This window comes from Balaenoptera acutorostrata, chromosome 13 (genome assembly GCF_949987535.1).
Source record: "Balaenoptera acutorostrata chromosome 13, mBalAcu1.1, whole genome shotgun sequence".
In the NCBI taxonomy this organism is placed as follows: domain Eukaryota; kingdom Metazoa; phylum Chordata; class Mammalia; order Artiodactyla; family Balaenopteridae; genus Balaenoptera; species Balaenoptera acutorostrata.
Genome location: NC_080076.1, coordinates 14,796,435 through 14,812,767, shown reverse-complemented (window position 1 = coordinate 14,812,767; position 16,333 = coordinate 14,796,435). Strand labels below are relative to the sequence as shown.

Below are 16,333 nucleotides of genomic sequence, written 5' to 3'. Positions count from 1 at the left end.
GTTAAAAGAGTCCTTGCAACAAATGTACCTTTGATGCCATGTTTATGGTGCTCTCTTCCTCTTTCACAAACTTCCCAGATTTTCTTTACTTCTCTCTTTATTCTATTCCTTTCTACCTATAATACATGAGAGGCAAAACAGACAAAGCATCCATTAGGAGTGCGATCATTCCCTTCCTTTTCCTCCTCATTCTCTTATTCCTCACCCTTCCTCACCCTCACCCAGCCCTTCCACATTCTGCTGTCTCCTCCTCTTCAAGTACCCACTGTAATGGACTCTAACCTAGCTAAAAAGGCAGATCCAAAAGCCTCTGTTCCAAAACAGGGCACTCATGCAGATAACTGACCCCAAGAAGTTGTAAGAACCGGACCCACCGCAAGCTCTAACTGCCTTCGTCTACTCCTTAGGCCACTTTTGCAATTTTAGTAATATCTACAACCTCTTTCTGGTACATGTCTCACAGCTGAAACTGTTTTGAGCTCCTGACCACACTGGGAGGTAGTTTTATCAGATGTTAGATTTATAGATGAGAAAATGCAATGAAAAAAAAGAAGAACTTTGCCTAAGTTCCGTCTGATAATAGAAACAGCAATAAATTCATGATCCCACCACTTTTCCTATAAGAAAAAAGGGGCCCTTTTCAAATATTCTCAGTGGGATGGCTCAGTGCACGCTGCCCTCGTCTGAAAAACATTCAATTTCCATTCTTTTGTCTCTCTCCCCTCTATGTATCCCACACTGACAAAGCTTGCTCCTCCTTGCAAGAGCAAGAATCAGACTGATTGGTTCTATAAAGTTGATTTGGTTCACAAATCCACATGAAAAGGAGAAATACCCTATATTCACATGAAGAGGAAAAATGGTGTGACTTTGGGCAAGTTCTTTCAACCCTCTTTACCTCAGTTTTCTCAATAATAAAATGAGAGGGCTGAGTTTGACTGTCTCCAAGACCCCTTGTATTGGCACACTCTGCAATATTATTATTTTAACAATGATACAAATGATATTGAAGATAATATTTCAATCTCCTTTCTTGACAAACATGATATTAAGTGGGATTTATCCCAGGGGATGCAAGGATTCTTCAATATACGCAAATCAATCAATGTGATACACCATATTAACAAATTAAGGAATAAAAACCATATGATCATCTCAATAGACGCAGAAAAAACTTTTCACAAAATTCAACACCCATTTATGACAAAAACTCTCCAGAAGATGGGCATAGAGGGAACCTACCTCAACAAGTAAAGGTCATATATGACAAACCCACAGCAAGCATCATACTCAATGGTGAAAAACTGAAAGCATTTCCACTAAGATCAGGAACAAGACAAGGATGTCCACTCTCACCACTCTTAGTCAACATAGTTTTGGAAGTCCTAGCCACAGCAATCAGAGAAGAAAAAGAAATAAAAGGAATACAAATTGGAAAAGAAGAAGTAAAACTATCACTGTTTGCAGATGACATGATACTATACATAGAAAATCCTCAAGATGCCTCCAGAAAACTACTAGAACTAATCAACGAATTTGGTAAAGTTGCAGGATACAAAATTAATGCACAGAAATCTCTAGCATTCCCATACACCAAAAACAAAAAATCAGAAGGAGCAATTAAGGAAACACTCCCATTTACCACTGCAACAAAAAGAATAAAATACCTAGGAATAAACCTGCCAAAGGAGGTGAAAGACTTGTACTCAGAAAACTATAAAACAGTGATGAAAGAAATCAAAGATGACATAAACAGATGGAGAAATATAACATGTTCTTGGATGGGAAGAATCAATATTGTGAAAATGACTATACTACCCAAAACAATCTACAGATTCAATGCAATCCCTATCAAACTACCAATGGCATTCTTCACAGAATTAGAACAAAAATTTTACAATTCGTATGGAAACACAAAAGACTCTGAATAGCCAAAGCAATCTTGAGAAACAAAAAAAGGAGCTGGAGGAATCAGGCTCCATGACTTCAGACTATACTACAAGGCTACAGTCATCAAAACAGTATAGTACTGGCACAGAAACAATAATACACATCAATGGTACAGGATAGAATGCCCAGAGATAAACCCACGCACATATGGGCACCTAATTTATGACAAAGGAGGCAAGAACATACAATGGAGAAAAGATAGCCTCTTCAATAAGTGGTGCTCGGAAAACTGGACAGTTACAGGTAAAAGAATGAAATTAGAACACTACCTACCACCATACACAAAAATAAACTCCAAATGGGTTAAAGACTTAAATGTAAGACCAGACACTATAAAACTCTTAGAGGAAAACATAGGAAAAACACTCTTTGACATAAACCACAGCAAGATCTTTTTTGACCCACCTCCTAGAGTAATGGAAATAAAAACAAAAATAAACAAATGGGACTTAATTAAACTTAAAAGCTTTTGCACAGCAAAGGAAACCAAAACAAGACAAAAAGACAACCCTCAGAAAGGGAGAAAATATTTGCAAATCAAACAACAGACAAAGGATTAAGCTCCAAAATATACAAACAGCTTATGGAGCTCAATATCAAAAAAACAAACAATCCAGTTAAAAAATGGGTGGAATACCTAAATAGACTTTTCACCAAGGAAGACATACAGATGGTCAAGAGGCACATGAAAAGATGCTCAACATCACCAATTATTAGAGAAATGCAAATGAAAACTACAATGAGGTATCACTTCACACCAGTCAGAATGGCCAGTATCAAAAAATCTAGAAACAATAAATGCTGGAAAGGGTGTGGTGAAAAGGGAACCCTCCTGCACTGTTGGTGGGAATGTAAAATTGATACAGCCACTATGGAGAACAGTATGGAGGTTCCTTAAAAAACTAAAAATAGAACTACCATATGACCCAGCAATCCCACTACTGGGCATATACCCTGAGAAAACCATAATTCAAAAAGAGTCATGTACCACAATGTTCATTGCAGCACTATTTACAATAGCCAGAACATGGAACCAACCTAAATGTCCATCGACAGATGAATAGATAAAGATAAATATTTTTCATAAATAGGTAAATATTACTCAGCCATAAAAAGAAACGAAATTGAGTTATTTGTAGTGAGGTGGATGGACCTAGAGTGAAGTCATACAGAGTGAAGTAAGAGAAAAACAAATACCGTACGCTAATGCATATATATGGAATCTAAAAAAAAAAACCGTTCTGATGAACCTAGTTGCAGGGCAGGAATAAAGAGGTAGACATAGAAAATGGACTTGAGGACATGGGGTGGGAGGGCAAAGCTAGGGCGAAGTGAGAGTAGCATCGACATATATACATTACCGAATGTGAAATAGTTGGCTGGTGGGAAGCAGCAGCATAGCACAGGGAGATTGGCTTGGTGCTTTGCAGTGACCTAGAGGGTAGGATAGGGAGGATGGGGGGGAGGCTCAAGAGGGAGGGGATAGGGAGACACGTGTATGCATATGGCTGATTCGCTTTGTTGTGCAACAGAAGCTAACACAGTATTGTGAAGCAATTATACTCCAACAAAGATCTATTAAAAAAAAAAAAGAATGACACAGCCCGAAGACATGATATAAACTTATTAGAACCAAATGGGTCCAAGATGGCGGACAAGTCGACTTCCACTAGACCTTGAGCCTCAGTAGGTGCTCACTGTAATACATCAGCAAGCTAAATGACACGCCCACAGGCACCACGACAGTTCCAAGACTGACCATAAGGATTAAAACGTGGGCAGTGGTCCAACTCCTGGAAATCCCCGCCCCTTCCTGAAATAGCTGGACTACTCCTCCCACTCATTAGCCTATAAAAACTGACAACCCCATACGCTGGTGCCTTTTCTCCCCTTCTGAGGTGGCCCACACTCTGTCCGTGGAGTGTGTTTCTCTCTAAATAAATCCATTTCTTACTATCAAAAAAAAAAAAAAAGCATAGAAACACCATGTATAACTCCTTTATTAATAATAGTGGGTCATCTTTAATGTACGCTTACTATGTGCCAGATGGTGTTAAACAATTTTTATGGGTTATCTAATTTAATCCTCATAAGATCCCTATGTAGTCCTATTTATGCCCACTTTACAGATGAGGAAATGTAGGCACAACAAGATTAAATAACTTGTTCAAGGTCACGGGTAAGTAGCCAAGCCAAGGTTCAAACTCAAACAGTGAGACTTCAGGGGCAGCCACCACGTTCCACTGCTTTCACCTTCTTAATGCTTTTCAATGAAAGAAAAATATTTAATTAGTGGCTATTAATTTTTTCAGGTACAGCACTAATCCTCTAATTTAAATCATGTACAACTTTGCCTTTAGTAGGTTATCAATAAGCACTTTTAGACCTGTTTCTTGCAATTATTTGTTGCATAAGGACTTCAGAATAATGTCAAGAATAACAAATAGTTTTTACTTACAAAGGAGCTGGCAAATTGAGTTTCCTTCATCTGTAAAACCTCTCCACATAAAATTAGTCATCCTATTTTATACCTTATTTTTAGGCTGCTTTATGTTCTCTTAACATTTGGTGCCGTTGAATATCAAAAATCACAGCAATTCTATGTCTGGGGAGTTACTTACCAGAGGCTCATGTTCAAATATTAATTTATAGTCCATGCTAATTTTAGGAATTAGTGCTTTTTTAAATAACATGCACCTTGCCCAGCTTTTAAAGGATTTGTTATGAATAAGGAGTGATCATTATGCATATGTGTCATGCTGAGTGTCCATGTGAGTTGAACGGTGAATATATTTTAAACATTTTTTTCTGCCATTTACTCTCTTCTTCGAAAAAGCATCAAAACTAAATGATAGGCCAAACCCGTATGTTGCTAAAACACAGAAATCCCCGCTCAGTTACTGAAAATTTACATTTTTTTTAAATGAAGGTACAATGTTTAATATCATTACTACTATCATTTTTGAATTATTAAATCATCTCACATGACACTTGCAATACAAATAACAATAACGAAAGTAAAAAAGAAACCAAACACGTTCTTCCAAAAGTATGCCACTTGAAAGTGAACTATAAAAATGAAAAATTTTAAGTGATTGTTTTGTTTCAGCAAAGCACAATTTGGGTGTCTCAGACAAGGTTATAAACACACACTGTGATTTCTGTGCATTCATGCAGTGTTTCACAATGGGAGATGCTAGCGGTCCTTCTAGGAGTACTATCTGAGGGACTGCACAGGAAGCTTAATTTAAAACCATCAGCCTCTTCATTGTACACAGAATGACATAATCAAAGGACATACACTCTGCCTTCACACCACTAAAGCTGTCACGAATATTATATTCAGGCCAAGATTTGGGATTTTATAACAAAACACATTTCTGTAGTTGAATCTAGGACATTACACAAACCATAACTCATGTAGTCTGTGGCATCATGTACCCTAATATTTAATAATAAATCCAAAATAGTAAGCATGCTGGTTATCCTTCTGTATTAGTTTTCTGTTGCTGCTATGACAAATTACCACAAGTTTAGGGACTTAAAACAGCACTAATTTATTATCTTACGGTTCTGGAGGTCAGAAGTCTCATGTGTCACTGGGATAAAAATCAAGGTGTCAGCAGAGCTGTGTTCTCCGGAGGATCTCAGGGAAAATGTTTCCTTGCCTTTTTCAGCTTCTGGAGTCTACTCCCATTCCTTTGCTCTTGGCCCCTTCCACCATCTTCAAAGTCAGCAATGGCCAGTAGAGTCCCTCATATCACATTACTCTGCCTCTGCCTCTTCCGTCTCCCTTTTCTACTTTTAAGGTCACTTGTGATTACATTGAGCCCATTTGAATAACCCAGGATAATCCCCCTATTAGAACGTCAGCTGTTTAGCACCCTGAATTTCCCTTGCCATGTAACCTAACATAGTCACAGGTTCTGGGGATTAGCGCTGGACATCTTTGAGGGACCATTATTCTGTCCACCACACCTTCTAAAGAATTAAAAAGAAACCTTGATAAAATGTCCTGAAGTTCACATGAGAAGTCTTTTTCAGACCTCAGAGAGGAGACATATTCTAGGCATGAGGTTTTCCAGCTGTGCCAACTATCAGGTCCACCAAATTTTTGCATCTTCTCAGACATTTCTATAATCAGAAGTCATCTTCAACCCCAGACATGCTCTTTTTTCCAATGGCAATTAATAAGGGACACAGGAGAATTTTTGTAGTTTGCCTACAAAAATCCAGCACTAGCCAGGATCAATATTTTGCAATTCCTCATTTTCTCTGATGCCCCACATCAATTGCTTTTTATTCCATTCAGCAAACGATTATCTAATGCCAACAAAATGCCTGGCACTGTGCTAGGTGCTGAAATATAAATACAAAGAGAAAAAACGCAAACCATACTCTTGAGGAGCTCACTCATGTGTGTACGTGTATATGCAAGTGTGCCTATTTGTGTGCATGTGTATATGTGATGTGTGCTTACGTGTGCGTGTGCATGTGTGTGAGAGAGAGAGTATTGTTGAGTGAGACTGCAGCATCCAGGACAGGCAGAAAAAAACATTATTTCAATGTACTGTTGACACACACACTTTGATTCTTTTCTATCTCTACTTCCCTCTTCTGGTCCTGCTGCCACATGCCTGGTCCAGGCCATTATCACATCTTGCTTCAGCTACTGTGAGTCTCCCGGCTGGTCCCCATCCTTTCAGTCTCCCACCTCCAAAACGTTCCACAATCAAATATAAACACAGCTGTAGCTGTGTCACTCCCTGGCTCAAAAGTGATACCTTCTTCATTGTCTATGGAAAAAGATATACATTTCTCCACATGCTATCCAAGGCCCTCTGGGCTCCACCTGCCTTTCTCATTTTATGTCCTTTTAACGTCATGCGTACTTGGGCTGATTGCAATCACAGCGGTCCCTCAAAATCGTCCTGTGCTTTCCCAGGCCTCTCTCTACCTCTGACCATTGAAGGCCACTCTACCCTTTCCCCATATCCAAATAATATCCATTCTTCAGAACCAAGACCAACCATCACTCCTTCCATGGAACATTCTTCTGTCCCTTCTCCACTGAAAATAATCTCTCTACCTGGGGCTCCGACAGCATTTCATTTTTTATTCTTTAATAAAAACTATCCATTTCTGCCTTAGATCTTTTACTTTGCTAAATATCAAGGCCCCTCTCCCAGATTATAACTTCCTTGAGAGGAGTCACTGGTGTTATGTCTCTTGGAAACATCTACAGTAACTGGCACAGCACCTTGTCCATAGCAAGGACACGGTACTCACGTTTGTCAGATTCAACGGAATGGGTCAGCAGCGTCATCTTCCAGAATGCTGTCACAAGCACTGAATGTTTCTATGGCTAGTTCTCCTTGGAGCTGATGGTCGGTGGGTGCATTTTTCTCCATTATATTCACAAACACGGTGAGACAGACAGGAATTGACAGACATCCACAGTGAGGGAACCAATTTCTTCTGAGAATGACTTAAAGTCACTGATTAACCCACAAATTCGAAGGCCAGAATGAATGTGTATGTTACACAAAACCAAAAGTAAGGTAACACAGAACCTCAAATGGCCCTGTAAGTCAATCTAGAAGCATCACCTGATTTCTACATTAATGCTACAGAAAATAAAGAACGTATAGAACATATAGAATTAACAGGAATTCCTGATTTTGTGAATGTGCATGTGTGTCCAAAACAACTGTTTCATAATAAATATTTATGGTAAGACAGGCTATGAAGCCACGAAAGTGTTTTTAGTTGTCATTGTCATCAATTCTACTACATAATTATCATCTCAAATCCAAAAATATCTTGAATGGGTAATAGTGAATAATCTAGATCATGAAATTCCATTAGAAGGGTATTAGCTGACTCCAGAGACTAATTATAACGAGGTATTGAGCTGCTTATCCACTCATCTCAATTGTAAAACCATAAACCACGCCGTATGGGCAGTGGCTGCCAATCAGGGTCATGTGGAATAGTGAAAATAGCATCGGACAAGGATCAGGCGCCCCAGCTCTGTCATTAACTCTGTGACCTTGGGAGCCCTTAATAGAGATCATCCCATAGGAGAAAAGCAGATCCCTTCCTTAGAAAAATACAGCTATACTAGCGGCAGATGCTGCTCATTCACAGAAAACACTCTTAAAACTGCAGAAAGATTGCACACACACACACGTTCACTCACCTTTCCCAGACTAATACCTTCCTGCTTAATGGGCCAGTTTAGTACTACCATTAACCAGATGATTATAATTTGAGCAAGTGTTATCCATCCATGTCCTAAATAACAGAGGCTGACAAAATTATCAAACTGCTTTCTCACCCATGGAGTTTATCAGACAGAGGTCAAGGCTAAAATTACTGTATTTATTTCCCAGTCTACCTTTTAATAATAATAATAATAAAATCATTACATGTTGTTTTTAAATTTCCAAATCACCTGCCAATTATCTCATTTAATCCCAATAGCCCCATAAAGTCAATGGGACACATTTTTGAAAGCAAGCAGAACTGCTGTTCGTGGGCTTTCTGAGCACCTCCAACTAAGCTAAATTTGGGGATACAAAAATGATTAAGACAAGGTTCCTGACTTCAGGTTGCTTTTGGTTAGTGGTAGAGACAAGACATTGTCTTCTAATTATTTCCTTATGCATCTTAGAAGTCCTAAGGGAGCACAAAGGAGGGGATTGTATTTCTACTGGAAAAAAGTGTGTGTGTGTATGTGTGTGCGCACAGTGGCAGAGGAGGGAGGGAGTTGGACAGAGAGAGATGTCAAAGACGGCTTCACTGAGAAGGTGATTTTGTCACTGGATTAACGTCCCTGTTCTATCTGTTCCTAGGAGAAGCTCTGAGTGTTACTGAATCTCTGTGTGCTTGAGATTCCTTCATCGATTAAATATAGATCACAGTGCTGAATTCATAGGGTTACCAGGAGGATGGACTGATATAGCATATGGGAGAGCAATGTGTAAATATCAAAGCATTCAATATATACGGTATTATTATTTCCACCTGGCAGAGGCACCAACTAGGTCCACTCCAAAAGTGAATGGCTGGTCCAAGGTTGCTCCACCCCCTCTACCCAGTGCCAATGTCCCACTTCGGACTTTGGAGGTCCTTCCCTGACACTGCCTGCTGCAACGCTGGAGCACATATAGAAAGCACTCATCCTGATAGCATTTTATGGGCCCTAAAATCATATTAACATATTTATATAAGTAAACATTCCAACATCTGAAGACTCTTCTGTGAATTCTTCCCTCTAAATCCTAAGGGGATACTCTCCATAAAAGAAGGATCCAACAGAGCATTGTAAGGGAGGAATCGTGATAAGGAAAATCTTAAATATTTAATACAGGGAAGAAACAGTATATACTTTTTTTAACAAAGGGTTTTAAACTACCCAAAGTTTCAGAGAATAAAATACGGCAGATCCTCAACTGTTTTAAGTGATTTAACTGTGAACTTCAATAGAAAATATTTGAATAGAAATGTGCCTTGCATTTAACAGATACTCAACAACTGTTGAATTCAGAGATTTAACCTGATCATTCTTACCCCTAAATTTGTAATAATAAAAAATTTCCCCTCATATAACATCTATAAATCTTGTTTTAAGCCAATCTATTATAGTCCAATTTTCAGTTCTTCAAAGATAAAATTTTATTTAAATCTAATAAAGTCTCATCCATATATATAATTATTCCTCCCTTATTAATAATGTCTGGAAAATCTTAAGTTAAAAAATGTATATTTATTGTACACTATGTACCAGACAATGTGTTGAGAGATGGAAATAGACATTTATGGGAATTTCACAAATAATAGCATTTACTGAATGTATCCATCTGTATTAGTCAGGGATCCCCAGAGAAACAGAACCAGCAGGAGACAGATAATAAGGAATTGACTCATGCAGTTATGGAGGCTGGCAAGTCCAGAATCTGCAGAGCTGATGTCCCAGCTCCAAGCCCGTCAGGCAGGAGAATTCTCTTACTCAGGGGAGGGTCAACCATTTTGTTCTATTCAGGCCTTCAACTGATTGGATGAGGCCCACCCACACTGGGGAGGGCAGTCTGCTTTACTTAGTCAACCAATTTAAATGTTAATCTCATCCAAAAACATCCTCACAGAAACACCCAGTATAATGTTTGACCAGATATTCTAGCACCTTGTGGCCCAATCAAGTTGGCATGTAAAAATAACCATACCATCCAAAAAACCCTCTTTTTTTCCCCTCTAAATTTGGTAAGAAATTAATCACCAAGGACAGGTCACTTCAACAAAACATCAATTGACTGGTTCTCTTTTTAGGTAAGGAGGCAGTAGAGGCTGCTGGTGACTTGAGGGCTCAAGCATATTAATTAGGTTGCTTTGGGTCAGAATTTGTCTCCACCACTTATGACCTATGTGACTTGGACACATGATTTACCTTTCTGAGCCTCACCTTCGTCATCTATTAAAATGGGGAAATAATGGTGTATATTGAATAGAGTAGTTGGAAAGATTAAATGAGGTGACTTGTCGAATGCATGTCACATGCTACGTAACTGGAAAACGTTAGCTGCTCTGACGTTAATAATTACTGTTATTACTGTGAGCTCCAATTCTAGGCCTTACTATTAAGATATGGCACAACTGCCTTAGCCAGGATATTTCTTTCTATCGGCATATGTGGGGATTCTATCAGTTACTCATACACACAGTTTCATCAGTTGTTTATATACATAGATCATTTACTAACAATCAACTCAATCAAAATAACTTTCTGTATTTAGAAAATTGGTGATGGTGGGGGAGGAAATCTTAAAACACCCAAAGATTATAGAGAGACTCGGAGGCAGAACTGGGCAAAGATTCCCCCTCTCCCACTGGCTAAACCCAAGTGTAATCAATAACTGTGAAGGCCCTGGCATTCCAGGGTAGGAGGCAGGACAAGAGAGAGCTTGTTCCTCCCGTTCACCTTGTCTGCTTGACCCCAGACAGAGAAGCTTGGACTGTAGTTGGGAATTGCCTTCTAGAATGGCCCTGCCATAGTTACTGTGTGATTTGAGAGGCTCTCTTCATCCAAGTGTGGTCTCAGCTTCCTCCTCTGAAACTTCTGACCTTTAGGTACTTCTGCCCCATTCCTACTTCACCCAAAGGCTTAAAACAATGGTTTTGCTATGAGGACAAAGGAGGGCAATCTGAACATTTGGAGAAAGTCCTAAAAGTAGAAAATTGAGGTTTTCCTCTCCCTCTGCTAACTCTCCCCGCTCCTACTGAAAAGTATTAGAGTACTCAGCATCCTCAAGGTCAAAGTTAAACCCAGGTTGATATGCATCTCCTTTCCAACCCTGCTTGCCCATCTTTTACTGTTCACATCAACTGCCTCTTCCAGAATTCATAATCTATGCAGAATTAAGTCATTTCAAGTTCAGGGGGAGTTTGGGGGGTAGAAGCGCCCCCTACGCCTGCTTACCCATTTCTTTTCCCCTCTCTCTCTCTTAACATTTCCTTACTCTCTCAGCCAATAGAGGAGTTTAAACATGTAAATGCCGTTCTAAACTGCATTTAAAGAATTAACCCATTTTGCCCCTCACTGGTCTAAACCACAGGGTGCCAACCAGACGCTAATTGCTTTCTTCTGGTGGGGTTCCAGACAGCTCCTAGGAAGGAAAGAGCGCACATTCCTGGCACCAACTGGCTAATTCAATTTACTTCAACGGCATTAGCCTCTGTCAGAATATTCATGAGCAGGGGAATGAGGACCCGCGGCACAGGCAGGCGGCAGCCACTCGGGCTAAGGAAGGCGCGAGGGAGGGGGAGCGGACCGCGCGCCGTGCTCGGGGGACGGTGACCGCGACGAGCGGCTCTTCTCCTCGGCCGGGCGGAGCGCAGGGGACCGCGGCAGGGCGGGGCAGGGCATCGGCTGGGCTGGCGCGCCTGGCGTCGCAGCTCAACTCCTGGCGACCGCGCGGAGACTTTGAGAAAGATCCGAAGGCAGAAAAGCTGTGACACTTTTGACGGAGGGGGTAGGGGGGTGGGGGGGCGGGGGCAGCGCCGAGAGCGGGGACGAAGGGACCCAGCGGGACACGGCTGCCTGCTGGGGAAGGCAGCGATGTGAGCCGGACGTCTGCCCCGGAGGAGTCTGGACCGAACGTCCCCGGAGAGTCGCTGGCCTGCCAGGTAAAGCGGAGAGCTCGGGTGGGGCCCCGCGCGTTTGTTCCTGGGCTCCCAGCGCGGGGCTGCGCAGGGCGCCGGAGCCCGTTCTCCCGGGCGCCGCGCGCGCTCCGGCTCCGCGCCGCTCTCTGCCCGCAACTACCCGCCGCCGCGGCCAGCTTGCGAGCGGGTCTGAGTTGGACTTGCTCGTACTTTGGGGGGAAGGGGAATGTGAAGGAGCTGCCTGGGCTGGGGAGCCGTTCTCTGAAAGCTAGAGCGCAGTGGGGCAGCCTGAGGGCGCGGCGCGCTGGCAGCCGGAGCTGAGCGCCCGGGTGACGGGGACCGGAGACCCAGGAGCGCGGCTCTCTGGGCCTCTTGACCCAGCCTTCGCCCTCGCTTGCCCCGAGGCGGCTGCGCCTCTCTCCAACAGCGGGTGGGAGAGGGCTGGCCGCGTCCCCGGCTCGAGGATGCGCGCCGGGGACGGGCACCAGAGACCTAGGCTCCAGGGAAGATCGGGCGCCCGCGGGGCTGGTCCCAGTCCGCGCCTCGCGCGGCACCCACGCCCGAGTTCGTCCGTGGGAGGAGAATGTGGTGGTGACTCCTCGCGTCCCCGCCACCTGCCGGACATCGCCAACTCCTCGGATTTCCTGTCTCTGGGCCCTGACACTCCCAGGGAAAGCTCTGAATTGCGCGCGAGTTGTTTGGGCTTTGCTCCTTGTAGTTGCTGTGGAGGGAGAGCCGGGGGTGACGGGGCGGCGAGGGGTCAGATGGGGTGAAAGTTGCAGATTTGTAGAGGAAACGCTATCGCGGAGCTGCAACGTGCCCTTAGCAACAGGGAGAGACTGCGGGCTGGACTTAACGCCGAAGCAAAAGCCTCTGCCTGGCTATCCATCACGCGGCGTGGGGGGGAGGGGGTGGAAGCTGGAACCTGGAGGGCAGCCCTGAGGCAGCGCCAGAGCTGTTTTTTTCTGCTAAGACCAGGCAGAGAGTCAAAGGGCTGGCAGCAGAGCATTGGGGGGCTGGTCGCCTAGTAGACTCGGAGTGTACCGTGCCATTATTATTGCCCTTATTATTACTATTATTAATGCTGTTGTTACTGGCATGAATGCCAGGAAGGATTTTTTTCTTCTGGTGGTTATAGGTCGCCTGGAAACTAAGTCTGCCCCTCCCCACAAAAAAATGTCCCTTGACCCCACTCTAATCTCTGATGTTCCTCTCCACCAAGGAAAATTACTCCTCAGAGCTGTGGCGGAGCCAGGGACCCAGCTAAGGAATTGGATCTACCTAAGAACAACAGAAACAAAAAGTCGCAACTTCACAATGTGCTTGCACCAATGCTAAAGATGAATGTTATATTTCTATGGGCTCACTTTCCTCAGCCTCATCTGGCTCCGGAAGGGTGGAGGTATTGCCAGTCTTGAACCCATACTTGACCCAGCTTTTTCTTTTCATGTATTTATGAAATCTGGAAATTTATTTTTCTCTTGTCGTGACCCTCGCAATCCCACTGGGCATGTTACCTGGCAGGGGCAGACTCCAGTTCCCAACACCCGAGGCAGCCACAAGGGCACCTGCAGTCACCTCCTCTTGGCTTGGCCCCGGTCAGAGCTGCTCCAGGGTGCAGGCTTGGCCAGCTGATGACGCAGAAAACAGGGCAAGAGTGTGGGAGAACAGTGTGTCAGAGTTAAGCCAAGTACAGGAGATGAGGTCAAGCCTCCTTGCTGGCCACATCCCTTCCTGCCAGAGAAAAGAGAGAGACAAATGAAGAGCAAATGGGAAGTATTTTAAATTGGAACCAAGCGCTCAGTCTACTTTAGGCTGTTGCCATTGACTTTGGTATGACCTTTTCTTGCCAGTGCTTCTGATTTTCCCTATTTGCCAATGCACGAGTAGCCGTGCCTTTCTAATAGGACAGTTGTGGTGGTGAGATAATCTAATTTTTATCCCAAAAATGCTTTGAGCATCCTGGGAAAGGACAGTCTATAAAATACTCAATTTTAATGTTTTGTGGAAAGTTTGCTACACTGCAGGTTACGGAGATACATTTTTAGCATGTGTGCCATGTGGCAGTGTAAAATTAAAATAGAAAAGGGAAGTACAAACATAAAAATGACAGCATTCTTGACTTTCTTGTGCATCCTTGTGGAAAAATTATCTTTCATTTGAGGAGAGTTGCCCGGGAATTTAATCAGTGTTTATACTACTGAAACGCCCCCTTCTACCTTTCTCCCCAGTAAAATTTTATGACCCAGTTCTCACAGGAAAGGCAATGGGAATGTAGTAAGTGCTGGGGGCTAAGAGGCAGGATGGAAGGGTTGTTAGGGGAACCATCACATAGGATTTGGAGACTGGAATGGGAAGAAAGATGCCATCATCCTTGCAGAGCAGGGAAATGTTCTTCTGGAAAAAAACAGTTGAGCAGTATAGGGCAATAGACCCAGCACTGGCTGTTGTCTGCTCTCTTATTTCAGGACTAGAACTTGATCAGATGTTCCAAAGAGGGCTAACCAAGGTGTTTTGCCCTCCTCCCTTTGGTAAAGGTATTGCCTTGCTCTTATCTTTCGATGGCTGTTAACTTCTCTCTCCCTGCCTGTACAGTGCAATAGTTTCCCTTGCCTTTTCAAAGAGATTCAGATGTACTCTCTCAGTCCCTTATATATTTGTAAATATTCCCCAAGTTCTGAAGCTTCTCAGAGACGTGCAGCTGTTAGCAAATTTAAGTACATAGTTGGAAGTAATCAAGAGAGCCACTGAAAAGTGGGTATGTTTTCCCCTGGTGGAGAAGTTATTGAATGCCTTTTGAGCTAGAAAATTAGCAGTTTAGAAAAGCAGGAGGGATTTCCTTGACTTCCCTCTACTCATAAACCAGTAGCTGTATTTTTCTTTCCCTCATAGTAGTGAGCACTGTTTGGTTAAGCATTTTCTGCAGTTTGGGACTTAAAATGGGGCTCTGCCTGACGGTGTTCTATGCAGAGAGGAAAAATGTAAAGAGATACGGAAGGAAGAGCTGCAGTAGCTAGAACATAAATCAGCCAGAATATATGGGGGGGTGATGAGAATAGGTCTTTTCACCCTAAAAAAAATGTCCACTTTGGAAGAAAAAGAAGTCTGATTATTGGCATCCAAGGCTGAAACCAAGGCAGCTGATGCCGAGAGGAGCCAAAGGGCAGTTCTTCTTAGTTTAGAAACAGCAAGAGAGCCTCTGCCAAAGATTGCTGTAAACACAGAATAAAGATTTCATTGTGGGCTGGTGTGACCAGAATAATTAGACAGTTAATTGTTCATTCTGATCTGGTGGCGTTGTAATCAGTAGGACAGAGCAGCGAAAATAAGAGCAAGGGAGAAATGGAAAAGTAACACATCACTTTTATCTTCACTTGTTTTACTCTGATGGTATTTAGGAAAATCCTGGTTAGTTTTTTTGTTTTTGTTTTTTTTAAGTATATTCATATCCCCAGAACACTGGCGATCTAAGATCCCTTGCTGCCATTTTTCCCGCTCCAGGTTCTACTCTGGTTATGGACAAAATTTCTCATCTTCTAAAATCAGCATGGGAAACTACAGTGGGAATGAGTGCATTAGGTAACTCCAGTGTTAATTAATAGATTTATTATGTGCAAACCTTAGTGTCAGCTCAGTCAAAATATACGCAAATAGCACTAGATTTTTGTGCTTCTCCAACACTTTTTTCATAGACATATAAGGTTTAAGAAGTAAATATTCCATTTTTGAAGTTTAATTATATTCTATTGTGAAATAAATTGCGTAGTGATTAATCTTTCACATTTAATTGAAGAAATAGCCTCCTCTGTATTTTCATACTAATTTAGAGACAAAAGAAAACGTATTTTAAGTGATAAAGGTGATTTTAAGCAGCTGAGCATCTACAGTTATTACAGCCAGTAGACTGTGACTTACTGTTATTTACTAAAAGATGGCACTGTCATAAATCCCTTCTGAAATGACTTCTACAATGAAGAAATGAGCAAGGGAGTAGAGAGCATTAAGTACCTGCTGTCTGGGGTGGAGGAAAGGAAGAACCATGTATTCATTAAGTTCAAACCCTCCCTGAATCCCAATATTGACATAGAATATGGAGCAAATTCTCTTTATTTGAATTTTTAAAAGGAACATTTTTAAGTGTCGACATTAAGTATAATTGTTCTGGGAATAAAAGCACTATGTTACAAAGAAAGCATAATAAGTTACATAAGGTCATAAAGTC

At 42.2% G+C, this 16,333-nt stretch overlaps 1 protein-coding gene across 2 annotated transcripts in view; it reads left to right on the top strand.

Moving 5' to 3' along the window:
• Positions 1-12,062: 12,062 nt before the first annotated feature.
• Positions 12,063-16,333, top strand: part of CDH20 (cadherin 20) — a 200,631-nt gene continuing 196,360 nt past the window's right edge. Inside the window, exon 1 of one of the 2 annotated variants that reach the window (XM_007191997.2) lies at positions 12,063-12,135. The gene's annotated coding sequence lies outside the window, so the exon portion shown is untranslated. The remainder of the gene's footprint in view (positions 12,136-16,333) is intronic. The other variant, XM_007191998.2, reaches the window with a different exon arrangement.